Source organism: Sus scrofa, unplaced genomic scaffold (assembly GCF_000003025.6).
Source record: "Sus scrofa isolate TJ Tabasco breed Duroc unplaced genomic scaffold, Sscrofa11.1 Contig1608, whole genome shotgun sequence".
Taxonomy (NCBI): domain Eukaryota; kingdom Metazoa; phylum Chordata; class Mammalia; order Artiodactyla; family Suidae; genus Sus; species Sus scrofa.
Window position 1 is genome coordinate 6,026 of NW_018084919.1, and position 22,104 is coordinate 28,129.

Below are 22,104 nucleotides of genomic sequence, written 5' to 3' on the forward strand. Positions count from 1 at the left end.
ACATATCTTTTTGAACTATGGTTTTCTCCAGATACATGCCTAGGAGTGGGATTGCTGGATCATATGGTAACTCTTAGTTAATTTTAAGGAACTTCCACTCTGTTCTCCAATTGCGGCTTCACCAATTTTACAATCCGAACACAGTGTAAGAGGCTTATCTTTTCTCCACACTGTCTGCAGCATTTATTGTCAGCTTTTTAATGCTGGCCATTCTGATAGATGTGAGATGGTACCTCATTATAGTTTTGATTTGCACTTCTTTAAAAATTAGTGATAATGAGCATCTTTTCATGTGCCTATTGGCCATCTGTATGTCTTCTTTGGAAAAATGTCGATATTTGGGCCCTCTGCTCATTGTTCAATTGGGTTGTTTGTTTTTCATTGTTATTGAATTTTATGAGCTCTTTGTATATTTTTGGATATTAAGTCCTCATTTGGTCACATTGTGTGCAAATATTTTCTCACAGTTTATAGGTTGTTGTTCTGTTTTGTTTATGTTTTCCTTTGCTCGGCAAAAGCTTTTAAGTTTGGTTAGGTACCTTTTGTTTATTTTTGCTTATATTTCTATCACCTTGTGAGACTGACTAAAAACATTTGTATGATTTATGTCAGAAAATGTTTTGCCTATGTACTCTTCTAGGAGTTCTATGGTGTCTTGTCTTATACTTAAGTCGTTAAGCTGTTTTGAATTTATTTTTGTGTATGGTGTGAAGGTGTATTCTAATTTCAATGATTTATATGTGGCTGTCCAAATTTCCCAATACCACTTGCTGAAGAGACTTTCTTTTCCCCACTGTATGTTCCCCACTGATTAATTGTCCATAGTTGTGTGGGCTTATTTCTGGGCTCTCTATTCTGTTCCAATGATCTATATATCTGTTTTTGTGCAAAAACAACTGTGTTGTTTTGATTACTGTAACTTTGTAGTATTGTTTAAAATCTGTGAGGGCTATGCCTCTTGCTTTGTTCTTTTTCCTCAGGATTGCTTTGGCCTTTTATGATTCTATATACATTTTTGGATTATTTGTTTGGGTCTGTGAAAAATGTCATGGGTAATTTGATGGGGATTGCATTAAATATGTAGATTGTTTGGGTAGTATGGCCATTTTAACAATATTAATTCTTCCTATGCAAGAGCATGGGATATCTTTCCATTTCTTTGAATCATCTTCAATTTCCTTTATTAATGTTTTGTAGTTCTCAGCATATAAGTCTTTCACATCCTTGGTGAGGTTTATTGCTAGGTATTTATTGTATTTTATTTTTTATTAAAGTATAGTTGGTTTATAATGTTATGCTATAAGTATTTTCTGATGTGCCCAATCACAAATTTTCATAGAATGTATGCTGAGATCCAGTTACTGTTAAAAAAATCATGTCAGAAATCTTTCATAGATATTCCAGATAATAGCCAATATTTTCTTAGAAGAGTGACTAATTTGGGAAATGACTAACAATATCATGGATTCTGTTTCTTTGAAATTTCTAGAATGGCATGTGCCAAGCACCTGAAATACAGCATCATTTTCTAGCACATGTGTTGTATATGATGGCAGATTGAATTTTCTTATGGTTGCATGTTAAGTTCTGTGTGTATAATGGCCTATAATCCACCCAAGGTCCTGAACATAGGACCATGTATTTGCTAGAGGGCAAGAACACATATATTTGTAAAGTTTAGTTGTGAGAGCCTGTTGGCAGGTAAAATAAATCTCAAAATCTGTTATGGGTACTAATTACCACCAGTCGAAAACCCATCATCAATGGTGTGTGCATGTGTGTATGCCTGTGTGTGTTTGCATGTCTGCCTTTTTTGTGTGTAGCAATGAAAAATGCAAATATAGGAGTTCCTGTGGTGGCTCAGTGGTAACAATCCCGACTAGAATCCATGAGAACGTGGGTTTGATCCCTGGCCTCACTCAGTGGGTTGTGGATCTGGTGTTGCTGTGAGCTGCGGTGTAGGTCACAGATGTGGCTTGGATATGGCATTGCTGTGGCTGTTGCATAAGCTGGCAGCTATAGCTCGGGTTTGACCCCTAGACAGGGAATCTCTATATATGCAATGGGTGTGGACCTAAAAAGAAAAAAATGCAAATATATATGAAAAAAGTAACCCTTAAAAATGTGGCTATTATAAAAGTTACAAAACTATTTTGTCCTTTTTCAGATGGATGGTAGGAGAATTCAATAAGAACAGCATTTGAAATGAGTAAATAAGAATAATAACAGCAAAAGTCACTACTTAGAGAAACATTTATGAGCATAGAATACACAGATTTTTTTTTTATCAATTTGGCTTAGGTTACCCTTTGGATGCTTTTCTCTCTTACCAGACTAGCCTATATTTCAGCAATGATATAATCATTCCACAAATGCAGGCAAATGCCTATTCCATCTGCCTTTGAATGTTTTTGGATTTTTTGTCTCAAAACCAGACTCAAATGTTAAAAACTCTTCCATATGCTTGTTATTTCTCCTCTAATAAAATGTATTGTGCCCTCCTTGATGCATGTTATTCTTTTATCGATTCTGCCTAGATAATTTTATCAAAATTCACGTTTTTTTGACACTAGCACTTGAGCATACTGTGTCAAAATGTTTTCACCTATTGATAAAGCTGTTGAATTCAACTGTAAGGAAAATGCAGAATCTTTAAAGAATGGAAGATGATTTTGGAGTTCCATCATGGCTCAGTGTTTAACGAACCTGGCTAGCATCCATGAGGATGCGGGTTTGATCCCTGGCCTCGCTCAGTGGCTTAAGGGTCTGGCATTGCCGTGAGCTGTGATGTAGGTCACAGACGCGGCTCAGATCCAGCATTGCTGTGACTGTGGCATAGGACGGCAGCGACAGCTCTGATTTGACCCTTAGTCTGGGAACCTCTATATGCTGCAGGGGCAGCTCTAAAAGACAAAAAGGCAAAAAAAAAAAAAAAAAAAAAAAAAAAAAAAAAAAAAAGAATGGAAGATGATTTCATTGAATGGATATGATGAATGAGGATTTTTTTTAAACTCTTTAATCCTTAAAAAAAATTGAAGTATAGTTAATTTACAATGTTTTGGTAGTTTCAGGTATATAGCAAAGTGATTCTGTTGTATATATCTTTTTTCTTATTCTTTTCCATTATAGATTATTACAAGACATTGAATATAGTTCCTTGTGCTATACAGTAGGTCCTTATTGTTCATCTATTTTATATGTAGTTGTAGGTATATATTAACCCCAAACTCCTAATTTAGCTCCCCTCCTACCCCTCACTATCCCCTTTGATAACCATAAGTTTGTTTTTATGTCTGTCCCTTTTTGGGTGGACAATAAGAGAATTCAATAAGAGTAGCATCTGAAAAGAACAAATAAGAATAATGAGAGCAAAAGCCACTACTAATCAGAGAAACATTTATGAGGATAGAATCCAGATTTTTAACAATTGGGCTTCTGGATTCTATGTCTGTGAGTCTATTTCTGTTTTGTAAATAAATTCATTTGTGTCATGTTAAAGATTCCACATATAAGTGATATATTATATTTGTCTTTCTCTGTCTTACTTCACTTAGTATGATAATCTCTTGGTCCATCCAGGTTTCTGTAAATGGCATTATTTCATTATTTTTTATGGCTGAATAATATCCATTATATATGTATACCACTTCTTTTTTATCCATTCATCTGTTGATGGGTATTTAGTTTTTTTCCATGCCTTGGTTATTGTAACTCATGCTGCTATGAACATTGGGTGAATGTATCTTTTCAAATTATAGTTTTCTCTGGAAATATGTCCAGGAGTGGGACTGCAGGATCATATGCTAACTCTATTTTTAGTTTTTAAGGAACCTCCACATTGTTCTCCATAGTGACAGCACCAATTTACATTCCACTAATATTGTAGGAGGGTTCTTTTTTTCTCCACACCCTCTCCAGTATTTATTTGTAGACTTTTAAATGATGGATATTCTGGAGTTCCTGATGTGGCACAGTGGAAACAAATCTGACTGATATCCAAGAGGATGTGGGTTTGACCCCTAGACTAGTTCAGTGGGTCAGGGATCCAGCATTGCTGTGGGCTGTGGTGTATGTTGCAGACACAGCTCGAATCCCGAATTGCTGTGGCTGCGGCATAGGTCAGCAGCTGCTGGTCCGATTCAACCCTATGTATGCCGCGTGTACAGCCCTAAAAGAAAACAGAAAAAAGTGATGGCCATTCTGACTGGTGTGAGGTGATACCTTATTGCAGTTTTTATTTGCATTTCTATAATAATTGGTGATACTGAGCATCTTTTCATGTACGATTTAGACATTAGGTGGTGCCTTTGAAAGACATTTTTAGTTTAGAATCAATCCTTGGCAATATGGGACACTGACACTAAAATATAAGGAAAATTTTTAGGCATTATTTTTGCTTTCAGGTGATGATTACTACTCAAATAAATTGACAATGATTTAAAAATTATATGAGGCCAATTTCTTTATTGGAAATGCCTTGTGAAAAGATGTTAGTGTCCTATTGTTTCTCCAGAATCTTTTTCTTTTCCAATGAGCCTCTTCATGGCCCCCTGAACTCCTTATTCCTTAGTGTATAGATCAGTGGGTTCAAGCTGGGAGTAACAATGGAATAAAAGACACTGAGAAGTTTACCTTCATCCTGATTTGGACTGTCTCCTGGCTGGATGTACATGTAGATAACAGTCCCATAGAAGATGGATACCACAATGAGGTGAGAGGAACAGGTCCCAAATCTTTTTGCCTTCCTGTCGCAGACTTGATCTTGAGCACAGCTACAGCAATGAAGCCATATGAAACCAGAACGAGAAGAAGTGGTGTGAGGAAAATAAAAAAACACAATGCAAATACGGTTTCTTCCATGGCTGTTGTGTCCACACATGCAATTTTGACCATTGCAGATATTTCACAAAAATAGTGATCCAGGTGGTTGTTCCCACATCGAGGAAGACTCATAGCATAGGGAGACAGTATCATGCAATTAATGATACCAATTACCCAGGTCATGGCCACCAGGCCTCCACAGAGTTGGGGTTCATTATGGTCATATAGTGTAGAGGCTTGCAGACAGCATTGAATCGGTCATAAGACATCACAGCCAGAAGCATGCATTCAACTGTGCATAATGTCACATCGATGAAAAGTTGAGAGGCACAGCCACCAAAGGAGATTTTTTTGTCTTTACCCCAAACGTTGACCAACATTTGTGGGACTATATTTGAGGTATAACAGAGATCCAAAATGGCCAAACTTCTAAGGAAGAAGTACATGGGAGTTTGGAGACGTTCATCTAGTAATGGCAGCGCAATGATGGCGATATTTCCCATCAAGGCAATAGTGTAGAAGAAAAAGACAACCCCAGAGATGATCATCTCCAGTTGAGGCTGCCCTGGAAATCCAAGGAGTATAAATCCACCAAAGTAGCTATCATTTATCATCTCCCTATTAATATCAGCTGTGAAAATAAAATATCAACACATTGGAAGCCACAGTGAGTATATTTTAAAACAATATTACTGGTATATATTGCTCAGAAAAACATGGTGTAATAAAAAGATCCATATTTTATATCTCGTAATTATTCTATTTTTTTGTTTATCCAGTTAGGTATAAAATTTATTTCAAGGGCAATTTGTCTACAGAGTCCATACTCTCAATTACTTTGTCTAGGCAAAAAACTGCAAAAGCCTCAGAGGAAAATCCTGGGGAAAATGGCTAAATAAAACCTGTTGGACTTCCCTTTATAAATCAGGATGCTGGAGAGGAGGGTTGGGAATCTGTAACAAATTATTGCCCCCTTTATCCAAGAGTTCATAGAAAATGAAGGTTTTCTAACCCCTATGCCTTTTTTTCTAATATTTAAACTGCAAAGGTTCAATCTTGCTATCCATTTTCACTCTGCCATATCAATCTTCTGATATTTTATTTTAAAATTTAAACTCTTACCTTTCAACTAAAATTTTGTATTTTGAATTTTTTTTTTTTTTTGCCTTTTTCCACCCTTTCCCAGAACCAGCGTCCTTCCTGTCATCGAAGATACTGTTCTTTTCATCTGTACTTTTGATTCCATCTTCTACTATTTCCTATGGGAGTAATTCTTTAAAAATGTACCCATTTCTTAATTTTATATTTGATCTCTAATATTCATTTGCATTCTTTCCCTCATCTTACAAAAACCCAAGTTCTACTACTCATGCATTTAAATGTTAAAGCACTTCAGGAGGGAGAATTGTGTAATTATTTTGTTTATATCCCTAGTGACTTAGGATTAGCACAGAAAAAAATCTGTAAACATTTGATATTTGTTAAAAGAAACTTTGATGACAGCGTCTGTATCTTTCCTTTCATATCTAAAAAGATCTAGTGTCTTTTTTCAAGCTCAAGCCAAATACTCTATTAACAAAGTCTTTCAAGCACGCAAATGAATTTCTGTTTTCTAAACCAGTGGTCTCTTCGAAATTATTTTCTGTTTGAATTCCCTATGGCAGCTTTATATCTTCTATATTAGACTTTCTCTCTGCCTTCATAAATAATTCTTTTCAGTTTTTCACTAGCATTTCTCCCACTGCAACTTCCATTCCTTTCCTCCTTTCTCCCTGAATCTATGTGCAGTTTTCTAATGGGATCCTGTCTTTCCCATATTTCCTCTACCTCCATGACTTTAGTTACTAATTTTGCACACATAACTAAGAATTCTGTTTTTTCTAGTCTACTCCTCTTTTGCAGTGTCACATTTACAATTTCAGCTACTTCTGTGGGCATTTCCACTGGGTTTTACCCCCATATCAAATATATACAGAATTGAATTCATTATATTTATCTCTTAGAACAAATGTTAACTCTTTTTTCACATACTTATAATCTTTTAATTCTTGTAGCTGCCTCATAAAGTATCTCCTAAGGTCTTAACAAATGTTTGCTAAAATGAATTTATGAATTTTGGGGATAGAAATTAAAAATACAGATATACATTTTCATGTGAAATCAACTTAGGATTTAATATGTATCTTAAATCTTAAAGGCAAGAAGATTGATATAAAAGCCAGATGCTTTTATGCAAATTTCTTTAAATTTGAGAATCTTGTAAAATATTTTAAAGGCCACATAATTTCTTTCTCCACTTACCCTAATTAAGCTTAGTGAGTTTTTCTGTGGTGATATAACCAAAGATCTTCAGGAGAAAAATACCTCTAACTTTTCTAAAGTAGAAAATGCTTCTTTTTTCTTTATCTAAATAGACTGAGAGAGTTTCCTTGCAGCCCAGCAGTTAAGGGTTCGGCATTGTCACTTCTGTGGCTCGGGTTTGGTCCAAGCCTGGGAAGGTCCATACTGTGGGTGCAGCCTAAAAAAAGAAATAAGACTGAGAATAAAATTCTTCATTACTTATACCATTATACCATTCCTCTCACTTGCCATTGAGATCCTACATGATTGTGGCAGGAGGTGGTTCCTGACTCATCTTTCACAGTTCATGTACTGATTCAAGAAGAACCTTTCTATTTATACGTTTCAGAGAAAACATCTTAAATGTGAAAGATAACAAGTAGTCTTCCCCAACCAGCAGTGATTAAATTTGTTGAGTCTGGGAAGACCTTTGGGACACTGGGTTACCTATTAGCAATTAATTTCTATTGTAAAATTATCCAAGGAAGATCATTAAAAAAAATCTCCCAGGAGAAATTCCCATAGTTAACCAACTCCTTTTCAACTTTATGTGGAAATTAAAACCATCATACTTATTATAAGTAATATTAATATAAGATTAATATTAATATAATTATGAATAATGAATATTCATAATATTAAATAAATAGTTACAACACTTTTAACAAGTCAAAATACGTTTTCATACTTAGTTTCATCAATAAAATATTTTTATTGATGCTGTTATTATTCCACTTTATATGGAAAAACATTGCTTGTCTAGAAGTTACAGATTATCACAAGGCAACAGAGGTAATGAACAGTACAGATGAGACACACAAACCTGCATATAACGTAATTTTAAATCTTTTCTATCACATCAATTTGTATAACCTAAACTTTCAAATATATTTCAATAACACTGATATAGCTGATTTTGGCAAAGAATGGCATCTTTAGCAATAAATGGCCCCATAGCAGTGTACCAGACTCGCTACCACAGGGAGAAAGAGTGACAGAATTATGGTGATAATCATTTGATAAACTTATGCTTGAAAAGCCATAATTTATTATTTAAACTTTTGCTTGTTACTGCCATTGAGGGCACATTGGTCAATTATGTACTCCCTGGAAATTGCCATTTTTTCAGCAGTTTTTACTGTTGAATAGTTTTAGTAATGGCAGCAGAGAATGTAAGCTATGTCAGCAATCCTAGAGTTGATTTATAACCACAGGTTAAAATTCTGTTATTAGTATGGTGAAAAACCATTACTTTTTCTTCTCTCAGAAATCACCTCAAACAATAGGAAAAATTAAAATTAAATGCAAATTTCGTTTAAAACTCTGACTTCTGAAACATAGAGCTTAAAATAGAAGAATATTATGAAATTAGTGAAGGCCAAGGAGGCGTGGAACAATGCAAGAGAAGCATGCCCGCTGTTATAAATAGCTCAAAGAATCCACATTTTCTCTCTTTGAATACAGTTTAGGATAAAACTGGCCCTCATTAAAAAAAAACAGGAATAAGGAATGAAGCATATCAATGGGAGAGTTCTTATACCTAATACGATTTCTAGAAGAAGCTCAGAAGAAACCACTGAGATAAATTATATTTGAAAGATATATCCAATTGTCACATTACTGGGTGTAAGTGAAACTGCGCTGTGATTAGACCTAGAGTAGAAAATCTTGGTTGATAGCAGAAAATGATAACACCCCCCCAAACTCACTTATACACACAACCCTGGGTCTGATGGAACATTCTTAATAGCTTAAAACATGACTTTGCTTTTTTCTTAACACAAATATTCTGGAAATGGTTAGTCCAGGAAAACATCTAACTTATTTAAATGCAGTAATAATAAGAATGAGTTCAAGATCTATAAAATAATAATAATAAATGGGCATGAAATGGCCAGAAAAGGAGCAAGTAGAAAATGAGGGATGCTCACGTCATCTTTTAAAATGTGAATACGCAGGGAGTTCCCATCGTGGTGCAGAGGAAACAAAACCGACTAGGAACCATGAGGTTGCAGGTTAGATCCCTGGCCTCGCTCAGTGGGTTGAGGATCCGGTGTTGCCGTGAGCTGTGGTGTAGGTTGCAGATGTGGCTTAGATCTGGTGTTGTTGTGGCTCTGGTGTAGGTCGGCAGCAACAGCTCAGATTAGACCCCTAGCCTGGGAACCTCCATATGCCGCTGGTGCGGCCCTAAAAGAACAAAAGACAAAAAATAAAATAAAATAAAAAATAAAAAATAAATAAAATGTTACTATGCAGGAGATGAGGATTGGGTACATATTTTATTTAAAAGAAAATTTAAGGATATAACCAGCTCTATTAAATTAAAACACAGGACAGAATTATAAGAACTTATAAAACATGGTGACAGAAAGAGATGAACAATAATATAGTGCATAAATCTCAGAACAATAAATAAAATAAAATTTTAAAACATGGGGACTGGACATGGGCTGAATAAGCCTTAAAGTAAAAGGAAGACAAGATTAAGAAGTTGAATGAAATAGGAGTTCTTGTCGTGGCTCAGTGGTTAACAAACCCAACAAGTATCCATGAGGATGCCGGTTTGATCCCAGGCCCTGCTCAGTTGGTTAAAGATTTGGCGTTGCCATGAGTTGTAGCGTAGGTTGCAGACATGGCTCGGATCCTGAATTGCTGTAGCTGTGGTGTAGGCCAGCAGCTATAGCTCCGATTCAAGCCCTAGTCTGGGAACTTCCATATGTCATGGGTGTGGCCCTAAAAAGACACACACACACAAAAGTTGAATAAAATAAAAATGAAATAAACAAAAGTATTTAAAAAGTAAGAAAATAATAGTTATTAAACTTTTTAGGATAGTAAAGTATATATTATTGGAGTTCATATGTAAATATAACTAAAACAATGAAACGTAAATGAAAGAAAGGCATGTCTAAAAACTAAGATCACATTTTGAAACTACTTGACTTCAGTAAAATATTAATCAGGTGAAATTATCAGCCATCTATGAAAGGAATCCTATGATGCGTAACAAAGAAAATGTATTATGACAAAGTTGTATTTATTACACAAAAGCAAGAGAAGTCTTAATATTTGAAATCAAGTAATATGATTCACCACATTGATTGAATAAAATCAGAAAAAATCATATGATCACCTTTATAAGGGGAAGATTAAAACATGAAAAAATTTTGTCACCTTATACAAATCTATTTTTTAATAAAAAAAAGTCTATTTTGTGTGTGTGTGTGCCACACCTGTGGCATGTGGAGGTTCTCAGGCTAGGGGTCATATCAGAACTGTAGCTGCTGGCCTACACCACAGCCACAGCAATGCCAGATCCAAGCCGGATCTGCTACCTACACCACAGTTCACGGCAATGCCAGATCCCTAACCCACTAAGCAAGGCCAGGGATTGAACCTGCCTCCTCATGAATACTAGTTGAGTTCATTAAATGCTGAGCCACACTGGGAACTCTATGTTTTATTAATAAAAAAGTCTTTAACACAAACCTATAGCAAATCATTAAATTCAAAGGTGAAATATTGAAACTTTACTCTCACATAAGTGAATGGGAAAAAAATAATCACTTCTAGTTATTATTCTACTGGATTATTCTAGTGGAGAACCTGGCCAATGCAAAAAGAAAATAAAACTAAGAAGAAAGTATTAGAAAGGGAGAGATAATTTGTCATTATTAGCACATAGCATGATAAAATATATTTAAAAATATAAAGGATATACAGATAAATTATTAGAATTAATGTTTGCTTAGCAAAGTCATTTGGTAGGAAGTCATTTGATAGTAATGTTTGCTTAGAATATAAGGAACATAAGGAATATACATCTGATATAAAGTGACCACAGAAAATCTAACATTTATTATGCGGTAATAGTGGAATAATGAAAACTCTCCCTTTGATATTTAGAACAAGACAAGTTTGCTCACACACACTATTTGTTCATCAATCCACAGACCTAGCTTGTACAGTAAGTTATATAGAAGAAATAAAAGTTTCATAGGTTGAAAAGGAAAAAATAAAACATTGTTAATGATAATACTGTGTATATTTAGACAACCTAAAATATTCTATGAATAAATTATTAGAATTACTAAGTATGTTTGGTAAAACCTAAATACAATGCCAATATATGAGTTTAGTTTTATTTTAATATGTCATAGTTAAAAACAAAATTAACATTTAAAGATGCAACTTATAATAAAATTACAAATATCAAATATTTAGGAGGAAAACTCATAAAAGAGCTTTGAAACATATATTAATATTAATACATATATTTTTATATTTATGTATTAATATTATATTGATAATATATTATATATTACATAATATATAATTATGTTATGAAAACTATAATTTTTATGAACAAGTACTGATACATGGGTGAATCTTAAAAATATGGCATTTGAAAGAAGTCAGGCACCACAGGATACAATTATACAAAATTTTAAAAATATTAAAGTTATAGCATTATTTAAAAGTGCATACTTAGGTAAACTATATAAACCAAGGGAAGAAATTGAAATCTATATATTTAAGAATGATTGCTGCTAGGTGGGAAGGATGAGGATTATAATCAGAAGGGAATGCTTCAAGTATCTCTGAATAGATTTTTCTAAAACTTGATCCAGGTTTTACATCAAAGTTTATTGTACAACAGTTCTTTCAGCTGTACATTCATGTTTTTTTAGTCTAAAAAATTCCCTTTTATACTTTTAGTAACCTCCTTTCTTCTTTTTTTTCTCTTCTCTTTTTTGTTTCTCTTTAACATTTATTCTTTGGATGTTGGAATTCCTGGAAAATGTGACATTCTTTCTTTAAAAAATTTTATTGGAGTATAGTTGACTTATTTATAGGTATTCAACAAAGTGAATCAGTTGCACATATACACATATCCATTCTTTTTCAGATTCTTTTCCCATATAAGTTATATCAGAGTACTGAGTAGATTTCCCTGTGCTACACAGGAGGTACTTATTACTTATCTATTTTATATATAAAAGTATATATAGGTTAATCCCAAATTCCTAATTTATCCCTTCCTTCAGAGTTTCCCTTAGGTAAACATAAGTTTGGTTTCAAAATCTTTGAATCTGTTTCTGTTTTGTGAATAAGTTCTTTTGTTTCATTTTTATTACATATAGTGATCACATTTTAATCACATATTAGTGATCTTATATGGTATTTGTCTTTCTCTGATTCACTTATCATGGTGATTTCTAGGACCAACAATGTTGCTGCAAATGGCATTATTTCATTCTTTTTTATGGCTGAATACTATTCTATTATATATACGTACCACATCTTCTTTATCCTTTCATCTGTTGATGGACATATGGATTGCTTCCATGTCTTGGCTATTATGAATAGTGCTGCACTGAACATTGGGGTAATATATCTTTTCGAATTATGTTTTTCTCCAGATATATGCCCAGGAGTGGAATTGCTGGATCATATGGTAGTTCTATATTTAGTTTTTTCAGGAACCCACATGTTGGCCCCAAAAACAAGCAGTAAAGATTTTGAAAACCAGTGGAAAAGAGAATGACACTGGTTAATAGAAAGATGGTTACTTGCATGTGACATAAAATGTTTTTCTCTCTGTGATCATCAGAATTGAGTTCTTTTTTGAGTAATAAATGGGCAGAGGAAAGAAATTTTTGACATTTTAACATTGTATAACTAAGATGATCGATAACTAGGACTCTCGGTCATTTTGGTTAATAGTGGTTTTACCTCTGTCAGTAAAGAATAGCTTTTATCCTTTAAAATTATGAGAATATTTAGCTAGCATAATCAAAGGAAAATATTACAATTAATTGAGGAATGTCAGTAAAATTGGGACATATATAACCTAAAAAAATCAGTGCATAATGTAAGTTGTTTTTAGTGTTGGCATATCAATTTAAAACTTAAGTATGGATTTTTGTACAGGTATCAATATATATTCGCTGTTACATAAATGTATTGGATTTGATAATAATTTTTATTATGTTTTCTGAGTATTTTCTTTCTCTCAGGTGATGTCTACAAAAGAAATATCTATATTTAAGGTTATAAAGGACACACTTCCATATTGAAAATTGCTGAGAGGAAGAATCAGTATATTGTTTCTGCAGAACTTTTTTTTTTCCTAATCAGTCTCTTTACGGCCCCTTTGAACTCCTTATTTCTTCGTGTGTAGATCAGTGGGTTCATGGCGGGAGTAACAATGGAATAAAAGACACTGAGAAGTTTACCCTCATCCTGATTTGGACTGTCTCCTGGCTGGATGTACATGTAGATAACAGTCCCATAAAAGAGGGATACCACAATGAGGTGAGAGGAACAGGTCCCAAATGCCTTTTGCCTCCCTGCTGCAGATTTGATTTTGAGAACAGCTACAATAATGAAACCATAAGAAACCAGAATAAGAAGAGGAACAAGACCCATAATCAGGCACATGGCAAATGTGGTTACCTCCATGGCGGTGGTGTCTACACACGCAACCTTGATCACTGCAGACATTTCACAGAAAAAGTGATCCAGGTGGTGATTTCCACCTCGAGGAAGAGTCAAGGCATAGGGGGAAAGTATCATGCAATTAACAACACCAACGACCCAGGCAATGGCTACAAGGCCCTGACAAAGTCGGGGCTTCATTATGGTCACATCGTCCAGAGGCTTGCAGACAGCATTGAATCGGTCATAAGACATCACAGCCAGAAGGATACATTCAACGGAGCACAGTACCACATCAGTGAAAAGTTGAAAAGCACAGCCATGAAATGTAATTCTTTTGTCTTTGCCCCAGTTATTGACCAACATCTGTGGGACTATATTTGTGGTCTAACAGAGATCCAAAATGGCCAAACTTCTAAGGAAGAAGTACATGGGCGTTTGGAGGTCGTCATCAAGAAAAGACAGCAGGACAATGGCTATATTTCCCATCCAGGAATGGTGTAGAAGAAAAATATAATCCAAGAAATAATCATCTCCAGTTGGGGCTGTTCTCTGAATCCAAGGAGTAGAAATCCACCAAAGTAGCTATCATTGATCATTCTTTTTCTTTTTTTCTCAATAGGAATTCTGAAGATAAAATAATCAACACAGTAGATGCCACATGAGTATATTCAGAAACTTCACTACCAGATTCAGATCAGGTGTTACAGTAATGATAGGGATAACAGTTTTATTATCAAACACATAAATGTAATTTTTTTAATGGTGCAGATAATATAAAATTTAAGGCGTGATAGTAGAAGTGATGGATTATTACATGAATATTTGAATATCAAGTGAAATGTCCAAATTAGGATTCTAATGGAGAGATTGGTTGATAAAACCTGGAAATTTGCATCAATTTCTAGATATACAAAAGAGAGCTTTGTTCAATTTAATGTCATTAAATGTCATTTAATGTGACTGATTTGTTCCTGGGAGAATTTTCTCTGTGCCAAAAGCATAGCATAGTAGTGCATGCTAAAAAATGAAGAATTTGAAACAATAACTTTGTTTTATCTTTTAAAATATGATTATACATCAGTTCCACTAAGAAAGTCATTAGTATTAAATCAAAGAGGATAATTTCCAATTCTATCTGAAGAAAGCATTTCTTGGAGTTATTTTCAAATATAAGATTCCTGGGACTTCTCTAAACATTTTAATTAATTAATTAATTTATTGGTAGGACAAGTAACCATTCTTACTACCCAAACAGCCAGAGGAAGGTATAAATCTGTTATGGACCTGCTCCTCTTACGTTATTGTATATATTTACAATAAAACTTGAAATATAAATTTACACCTCAGAAACAGGATATCATAGGATGAAGGGAATCATCATTTATATCAACATTATTCTCAACTTCATCACTTTATTTTAGTGAGCACCAAGATTTATACCCAGGTCTTTCTTTCCAAAGGGCCTTCTCTTCACCAATGTGCCAGTCTCTTTTTGCAGATAATTTCCCACTTGCTTTCTCAGAAAAACGCTTATCAGTATGTTCTTATGCATGACAATGAATTCAGGTCAAATAAAATCAAGAATAAAAGAACTGGATGAAATTCTATGTACTTCCTTTCTTATCAGTGAAGGTCAGGATATTGGAAGTTGGAGGTGTAAGGCATTTGCAACAATAATAGCTTACTTTCTGTTTCTGGGCTTCATTGATATAGCCCATCATTCTGCTGACTTTTTTTATTTTTTGTCTTTTTGTCTTATTAGGCTCACACCTGTGGCATATGGAGGTTCCCAGGCTAGGGGTCCAATTGGAGCTGTAGCCTCTGGCCTGTACCACAGCAACACGGGATCCGAGATGTGTCTGCAACCTACACCACAGCTCATGGTAACGCCAGATCCTTAACCCACTGAGCGAGGCCAGGGATTGAACCCATGTCCTCATGGATGCTAGTTGTGTTCGTTAACCGCTAAGTAACGATGGGACCTCCTCTGCCAATTTCTTTTACTCCCCTAATCCAGGGTTTCTCAACTTGGAATTTCTGACATTTTAGATAATATTGTATAACGGGAGCTGTTCTGTGCTCTGTTGGATGTTATTATCATCACTCTCTCTAACTCACTACTTTCCAGTAGCACTTCCTCCTCAGTTGTGACAATCAAAAATGTTTCCAGGCATTACCAAAAGTCACCTGTGTGGTGAATGGACAAAAAATGAATTGAGGACTTGAGTGTAAGACCTGCAACCACAAAACTTCTAAAATGAAACAAAGGAGTAAGCTCCTTGGCATAACTCTTGGAGATGACATTTTGGATTTGACATCAAAAGCAAAGGCAATAAAAGCAAAAATAAGGAAGTGGTACTACATCAAACTAAAAAGCTTTTGTATGGCAATGGAAACCATCCACAAAATGAAAAGGTTACGTACTGAATGGGACAAAATATTTATGAGTCATATATGTGGTAACAGGTTCAGATACAAAAATACAAAGAACTCATACAATTTAATGGCAAAACTCCAAACAATCTAATTTAAAAATGGCAGAGGATCTGAAGAGAAAATTTTCCAGAGAAGACATAAAGATGGCTAACAGGTACATGAAAAGGTGCTCAACATCACTAATCATCAGAGAAATGCAAATTAAAACCACAATCAGTTATCAACTCCATTTGTCAAAATTACTGCAATCTAAAGAGAAATGGCAATCCCATTTACAAGTGCATCAAAAATAATAATATACCTAGGAGCAAATTTAACCAAGGAGGTACTCTGGATATTATCATCAACCAAAAAAAAAAAAAAAATTAAGAGGGAGTTCCCTTGTGGGGTGCAATGGGTTAAGGATCTGGTGTTATCACTGCAGTGGCTCAAGAATTGTTGCTGTGGCATGGGCTCAATTCCTGGCCCGGGAACTTCCATAAGCCATGGATGCAGGAAAAAAGGACCTACTGTGCTCATGGAAGCACAGTAATAGTGTTTAAATGTCTATACTACCCAAGGCAATCTATGGAGTCAATGCAATCCCTATCAAAATGCCAATGGAATATAAAATAAACAAACAAGCAAAAAGCCTGAGCTTATAGAAACAGAACAGATTGTTGGGGGGCTAGGAGTGGGTGAAATGAATGAAGGTGGTCAAAAGGTACAATCTTCCAGTTATAAAATAAATAAGTCCTGGAGATGTCATGCACAGCATGATGACTAGAGATAACAGTTCTGTGTTGTATATTTGAAAGTTACTAAAAGTAGATCTTAAAAGTTATAAGAAAAAAACTTCTTAACTGTGTAATGATGGATGTTAACTAGACTTATTGTGGTGCTCATTTTACAGTATATACAAATATTGAATCCTTGGATTGTACACTAAAGCTATATAATGCTATATGTCAATTATATCTCAATTAAAAAAATCACATAGCTGTCTGAACCGACTTAGCACAGAAACTTATGGTGCCTTATAAACAAGCATAATCTCTGAAATAATAATTGGAAAAAAAACCTTGTTTATAATTATGACTCAATCCACAAGCAGCAGTTATATCTTGTAAAATACATTTTGTGCAAGAATCTAGAAATTTATGTAATACAGTTGTTGAAAAGTTTAAAAATCATTGGTGTAGCATTGGCCATGGATCTTGAAATTGTTTGAGGATATATTTATCCTAAGGTCAATTCAAAGAAATCATAAAGTAACTGATTATGATCAAAGAATCATATATATCTTTCTCACAATGTGATATATCATAATGCTTATAGAATCTCAAGTAAAATATTGTTATAAATATACTCTTGAGTGAAAAATAATTTTTCAGGCATTCCCCAAAGTCTTCTGTGGGGTAAGTTGCCCTGATTGAGAACCACTGACCTGGTCTATAATCATTTTAAGTCTAACTTCTGCTTCCCTCTCTCCTTTTTTACCTGAAATGCTGTCATTTACTCGTAAAAGGCAAATTTACTCTTTTTACCTTCAGCTTCTCTGTATTGCCACCTATCTTTGGCTTATTTTTTTCTCAGATCTGGAAATTGACCTCTTTTGTTGTATTATCTAACAATCTGTACTGTCGATTACATTATTTATTGTCTCCTAACATCTTGCTAGCCACAAATTAATCTTTTCATTGTTTTTTATATAGGTTTTCTACTACTTATGTATATGTTTTCTTCAGTCTCTACAACTACTCAATCATAATAGCATAGCAGTCAAATTTTTGAGCCACTTCAAGCTATGCTATTTTCATACTTGCCTCCCTAGTGACTCATCCTGGGCTTAGGCATAGAGAAGGTTACCAATGAATACAAGTCACATTAAAAATAAATCTATGTCTAATATGCGGCACAAATGAACCTTTCCAAAGAAAAGAAAATCATGGACTTGGAGAACAGACTTGTGGTTGCCAAGGGGGAGGGGGAGGGAGTGGGATAGATTGGGAACTTGGGGTTAATAGATGCAGACTATTGCCTTTGCAATGGGTAAGCAATGAATCCTGCTGTGTAGCACTGGGAACTATATCTAGTAACTTATTATGGAGCGTGATAATGTGAGAAAAATACATGTGTATGTAACTGGGTCACCATGCTGTACAGTCGAAAACTGACAGAACACTGTAAACCAGCTATAATGAAAAAAATATATATATAAAAATAAAAATAAATAAATCTGTGTCCCTCATACATTGATTTTTATTAAACTCTGAAAGAGAAGTTTCTTCTTAAAATACAACTCCAAATCTTCAAAAAACATTCTGGCTTTTCTCATACGCCCTACAGTAAAATTATAATCTGCAGACAAAGGTAGCCTTAATTTCTTAAATATTGTCCCAGGTATCTTAGCTGCTTGAGTTTATCTGTGCCATTCAGTAGTACTGGCTAATATTTCATTTTTTAAGTAATTCTATTCTTTTTCAAATAAGAATATTTCTTTCATCAGCATTACTTCAAGTTCACTCTTTACCTTCACTTTCCTCCACTGCATCTTCTCCTCCATTTCTCCTTCCCTCCATCCATCTCCAGTGTTCTTAAAACAATGTCTGCTTTTCTTTTTGTTTCACTGATCTTCATTTTTATAGCTTCAGTTACTAGCTCTGAAAAGGTAACTCTTGCCTTGCATCTTTACTAACTCAATTTCCCTTCTCTACTGTCGGATAGGCAGTTTTACCAGAGGATTTAACACTCACAAGCTTAAATCAGCACCTGACAGGTTTACAGCTCATTTACACATCAGAGTTCAAAACTGAGTTCATACTTTTTACTCCTCCAACAAATTCACTGTCTCTTTTAATGTGATATATATTCATTTTATTAGATGAATGCTCCTTAAATTACCTAGTAAGTTCCTAATAAATGTTGGTTAGAATAGATTATAGGGTAAATATTTAATCACAAACACATGAATAGAGAGGTAAAACTATGCTCATTTATAGGATCTACATTTCAAAAGATGTTAACTTGGAGATAAATAAATATCCTATATGATATGGTAGAGACTAATTGGTATAAAATCCAGGAGGCTGTATGCAAATCATGTTGATTTTGGGAAACCGCCGCTTATATTACCCAAGACAACTTGATTTCTCCTCCACTTACCCTTATTCACCTGGGTAAACTTTTCAGTGATGATGATTCGGCCAAGAAAAATTTTGAAGGAAAAAGTTATTTTCTAAAATGCAAGATGAATATTCTATGTAAATAGAGAAGAACTATCCCTGGATTTTTCACCAACTGTCACTGTGAACCTTTATGCTTGTGGAAGGAGGCTGCCCCTGCCTCTCACCATTCCCAGTTCATAGCCCCAGTTAGTGAGACCACTTTTTTTTTCTCCACCTGTGTAAAAGAATCCACCAAGGAGACACATCTCATCTGTGTTGTGAATGATAGCTAATTAGTTTTCTCTTAGAGCAATGATGAAATACCGAGGGACTCTGAGTATCTCATAAGCAATTAATGTTATGTTGATAATTGCTCAGAAACGCAAAAACAAAATAAGACAAACAAAACAAATCTCCTTAAGAGAAGTTATCAGTTTCCAAGGTCAACTGCTATTCTCAATTTTGAATTGAAACTAAAATATCATCACTGTTACTCTTTTTATATATGAAGCTATAAAAATACAGTGAGTAAAAATAATTACAGTGAGTAAAATAATAGTGAGTAATTAAGTGAGTAAAAATAATTAAGTGATAAAATAATTACAGTGAGTAAAAATAATTACAGTGGTTTTTATATTGTGCTTTATTAATCACGTACATCTCTATATATTATGTCTTACCGATCCTTAAAACCTTTTGAATGATGTTACTCTTTTTTATATAAAAGAAAACTGGATAAAAACATAGAAGTTTTGTGACAAGCCCAATGTGACCAAGTAATAAACAAACAAGTATAGACAAAATACTCACACGCTACATCTTCTGACTCCATAATGTTTTTTACTTGAACATAGCTTCATATATGTAGTCTAACTTTTTGAAATGAGTTTAATTTACAAACATGTTTATGATTTCAGCATAGAAGGGCGGCTGGTGCCCCTGTTAGAAATTTAGCAAATAAATTAGAGGAGAAAGAAATGTAATGGAAGTAAAAATAACACAGACATATCTGTAACAAGAATTCTATAGAGGTAAACTTAGAAACATAGTGTAGAATTTAGAAATGTTGCCTCTTCCATTCATAAATGTTATGCAATATAACCCAATATAATAGTGATTATTACTAGACATGGGTCTCAAAAACTATTTTGGCTGGTTTCTCTTGATGTGAGATGTATTTTATGGGAGCATAGGTATCAGTCCTGTAATGATCTTGGAGACTGATCATCAATGAAAGTAAAAATTTCAGTATTCTTATGGTTGAATAAAAAAACTGTCTTCACTGTTATCCTCTCAGAAACTAGCCCAGAATTCATAAGGAGAACAAAACCACAATAATCTAAGACACATCTGAAACCCAGAACTGTTAAATAATGGTTTCCAAAACTAGAACAATCAAAGAGGGGGAGCTTGAGATAATGTCCTTTACTACTGAACTCAAAACCTACTGAAAAAACCAACTTCCTCTGAGCACGTGGGAAGACCTGGAGTAAAAATAAACCTAAACCCAAGCAGCAATAACAAATTACAGCTAGTGGTCTCTTGTTATAGCAACAGGCAAAGGCACAGAGAATAAAGGTTGGCAATATACATTATCCAGGATCTCTGTATGGAGTCTAGGAAAAACAGAAATAGAAATCATGGAAGTAAGTCACTTTTGAAGCAAGTGGTCTATTGTCGAAAGAGTGGAGAGGACAGAGACTACATTACAGAGCGGAAAACCTCAACTTTTTAATGAGATATAACTGACATATAACATTATATTAGCTTCAGGTGTACAATATAATGATTCCATGTTGTATATATTGTAAAATGTATAAGTCTAGTTAACAGCTATCACTACTCATAGTTATAAATTTATTTCCTTGTGATGAGAAATTTTAAGATGCAATACAGTATTATTAGCTGTAGTCACTGTGCTGTACTTTACATTCCCAAGACTTACTTATTTTATAACTGGAAAATCTCAGTTGATTGGAGAAAAGTAAAGGCCAAAATAGCTCTCATATGTGTTTAACCTGTGTCTTAGTATTTTTGCTGATCTGGAACAAGGATTTGCCTCTTCTCTAACATGAGTATTTTACAAATAATTGATCTAGAAAAATAAAAACTGAAAAAGTTAATGAAGAATAGTCAAAAGAGAATCAGGGAGTTCCCATCGTGGCTCAGTGGAAATGAATCCGACTTGGATCCATGAGGACACAGGTTTGATCCCTGGCCTCGCTCAGTGGGTTAAGATTCGGCATTGCCGTGAGATGTGGTGTATATGTCACAGACGCGGCTCAGATCTGGTGTTGCTGTAGCTGTAGTGGAGGCCAGCAGCTGTAGCACTGATTAGACCCCTAGCCTGGGAACCTCCACATGTTGTGGGTACGACCTTAAAAAAAAAAAAAAAAGACAAGAGAATCAGGATTTTATACAAAAGATTGATTACTAGCCATATGCAAAACACTAGAAAATGAAACCTAGAAAGTAATAGGAAAAGGATTGGCAGATGAGGAACACTCATTACAAAATACTGTGCTGGAGGAAAGAATTGTAACCAACATAAGGTCCTTATTGCTAAAAAGCCAACCATAAAAATGTGACAGACGCTATGAACTATAGCACAAATAAAAGTGCAAAAATTCAAAAAAATATATGGTGAAATAGCAAATAGGCATGTATCATGAACTGGTAGAACTCAGGCCAGAAACATAAGGAAAAATTAAAAACAAGAAACAAAAATTAAAATTATAAAAACAGAAATAGATGCAACTGAAATCCTAGAAGGAAGTAAAGAATGAAGAATTGTTAAAACCAAGAAAAAAATGACCAAGAAAGCATAGCATCAAAATTATAATAAACTGTACTTGACAAGTTATAAAAGAAGATATAGATCTACAGACTAAACAAGTCTCACTTTATTTCAGCTAAA

At 34.3% G+C, this 22,104-nt stretch overlaps 2 pseudogenes; both read right to left on the reverse strand.

Annotated features, from left to right (window-relative positions):
- Positions 1–4,540: 4,540 nt before the first annotated feature.
- Positions 4,541–5,447, reverse strand: LOC110258230 (annotated as a pseudogene).
- A 7,720-nt stretch (positions 5,448–13,167) lies between these two features.
- Positions 13,168–15,397, reverse strand: LOC110258229 (annotated as a pseudogene).
- Between the last annotated feature and the right edge of the window lie 6,707 nt (positions 15,398–22,104).